General features: G+C 42.1%; 1 pseudogene; it reads left to right on the forward strand.

Annotated features, from left to right (window-relative positions):
• Window positions 1-447: 447 nt before the first annotated feature.
• LOC121443442 lies at window positions 448-1,570 on the forward strand (annotated as a pseudogene).
• Window positions 1,571-2,119: the final 549 nt, after the last annotated feature.

Below are 2,119 nucleotides of genomic sequence, written 5' to 3' on the forward strand. Positions count from 1 at the left end.
TTAATATTCCTACAAAGGGTTTCTCTGTACCTTGTATTTGCTTACCTGTTTCAATGGACTCTTCCATTTCATTATTTTCCTTGTGTGTTGCTCAACATGTAACACTGTGAAGAAACACTTGGTTTGAATAACGAAAGGGAGAAAGATTTTATTTTGGCACGTGATTTCGAAGAGTCCAACACATAGTCACTGAATCTCAGGATGGTAAAGGTGGGAGCACGTAGATGAACAAAGCAGATGTAATGCAGGAAAAGACAGGAAAGAGGCCAGAAAGGAGAAGCATTCTTCAATGGTTTAGAGAAATGAATGCTGAATGGATACAACTTAAGAGATAAAAAGTCCTGCCCAAATGGACCATCAAAACAAAAAGATCAAAAGTCACATAAGACGTGAAACAGAGGCCTTGTTCCACTTGGTCACAATGAGCCGTGCCCGGGCCTCCACAGCCGCCCCATGCCTCCCGCCTTCCGACCATGGATCCCTGCAAAGTGAGCGAGCTTCGGGCCTTCGTGAAGATGTGTAAGCAGGATCCGAGCGTCCTGCACACCGAGGAAATGCGTTTCCTGAGGGAGTGGGTGGAGAGCATGGGAGGTAAAGTACCACCTGCTACTCACAAAACTAAATCAGAAGAAAATGTCAAGGAAGAAAAAAAGAGATGAAAAGACAGAGGAAAGCATAAAGACGGATGAACAATCAAGTGAGGAGAGTGATCTAGAAATTGACAATGAAGGTGTAATTGAGCCAGACACTGATGCCCCTCAAGAGATGGGAGATGAAAATGCAGAGATAACTGAGGAGATGATGGATCAAGCAAATGAAAAGAAGGGGGCTGCCATTGAAGCCCTAAATGATGGTATGGTGAGCTGCAGAAAGCAATTGACTTGTTCACTGATGCCATCAAGCTAAATCCTCGCTTGGCTATTCTGTATGCCAAGAGAGCCAGTGTGTTTGTCAAATTACAGAAGCCAAATGCTGCTATCTGAGACTGTGACAGAGCCATTGAAATAAACCCTGATTCAGCTCAGCCATACAAGTGGCGAGGGAAAGCACACAGACTCTTGGGTCACTGGGATGAAGCAGTTCATGATCTAGCCCTTGCCTGTAAACTGGATTGTGACGAAATGCCAGTGCAATGCTGAAAGAGGTTCAACCTCGGGCTCAAAAAAATTGCTGAACATTGGAGAAAATATGAGCGAAAACGTGAAGAGCGAGAGATAAAAGAAAGAATAGAAAGGGTGAAGAAGGCTCGAGAAGAGCATGAAAGAGCCCAAAGGGAAGAAGAAGCCAGAAGACAATCTGGGGCTCAGTATGGCTCTTTTCCAGGTGGTTTTCCTGGGGGAATGCCTGGTAATTTTCCTGAAGGAATGCTGAAATGGGAGGGGGCATGCCTGGAATGGGAGGAATGCCTGGACTCAATGAAATCCTCAGTAACCCCGAGGTTCTTGCAGCAATGCAGGATCCAGAAGTCATGGTGGCTTTCCAGGATGTGGCCCAGAACCCAGCAAATATGTCAAAATATCAGAACAACCCAAAGGTCATGAATCTGCTCACTTACTGGATGTTGCAATAATACAAACCAGTGTACCTCTGACTTCATCAGGAGAGCTGGGGTGCTTCGAAGACTATCCCTACCCTTCTGCATCAAATGTGGCTGAAGTATTTTACAGTGGTTTGCCATTAGGGTCTTCATTCAGATAATGTTTTCCTACTAGGAATTATAAACATTTTTCAACCTTAAACATATGTTTTAAAAATTTACGGGGTATTAATTCCTCCATTTTTCTTTACTAATCTTTTTGAGTTTTTCCTTTCAATTACTGGGCAAGGAAGCTGAATATGGTCGACTTACTGATCTCATGAATGGAAATAAAGATTTGTTAGTGGGAAGTAAATAAAACTCATTTAAGTTGATTGAGTTGGACACACACAAAAAAGACTTGAAACAGAAGGACAAAGTTTTCATATTTATAATATGAACTGTCTCTCCAAAAGCCTCAAGTGTGGGAGGTTTTATCACATTTTGATGTAACTGTTGAAAGAAGATTGGGATTTTTTTTCTTAAATTTTTAATTCCTCTTATTAGTAGCTAGTGTCATTTTTTTCTTTCATTTCCATGTTG

The sequence above is a fragment of the Microtus oregoni genome, unplaced genomic scaffold, assembly GCF_018167655.1.
Source record: "Microtus oregoni isolate MIOR12 unplaced genomic scaffold, Mior012 000107F_000, whole genome shotgun sequence".
Taxonomy (NCBI): Eukaryota; Metazoa; Chordata; class Mammalia; order Rodentia; family Cricetidae; genus Microtus; species Microtus oregoni.